Source organism: Adelges cooleyi, unplaced genomic scaffold, assembly GCF_023614345.1.
Source record: "Adelges cooleyi isolate 19-005CV unplaced genomic scaffold, UGA_ACOO_1.1 ACOO_flye_CR_arks_rails_tigmint_CR_PRNA_358, whole genome shotgun sequence".
In the NCBI taxonomy this organism is placed as follows: Eukaryota; Metazoa; Arthropoda; class Insecta; order Hemiptera; family Adelgidae; genus Adelges; species Adelges cooleyi.
The window spans coordinates 6289-6566 of record NW_026096033.1 but is presented as its reverse complement, the minus strand read 5'-3'; the positions used below and the strand labels follow the sequence as shown (position 1 = coordinate 6566).

At 39.6% G+C, this 278-nt stretch overlaps 1 non-coding gene across 1 annotated transcript; it reads right to left on the bottom strand.

Moving 5' to 3' along the window:
- Trnad-guc (transfer RNA aspartic acid (anticodon GUC)) lies at nt 1–72 on the bottom strand. The gene has a single exon. It is a non-coding gene; the product is annotated as a tRNA-Asp (tRNA).
- Between the last annotated feature and the right edge of the window lie 206 nt (nt 73–278).

The following is a 278-nucleotide window of genomic DNA, read 5'->3' as shown; positions in this document are numbered from 1 at the left end:
CTCCCCGGCGGGGAATCGAACCCCGGTCTCCCGCGTGACAGGCGGGGATACTTACCACTATACTACCGAGGATTATGAGTGAGAAGAAAAAAAAAGTGGCATTTAACTGAACGCGGTCGCAATCAGTTCTATTACCTACTGACAAAATGTTTATTTTTTAATGCTTTTAAGGTTTAAGAACAATCAGAGACATGATTTAATTCTAGGTAAACGATGATGAGCCAATGTGTTTGTAAACATCCAGGTATAAATAATATGGCAGATATTATTAAGGGTAT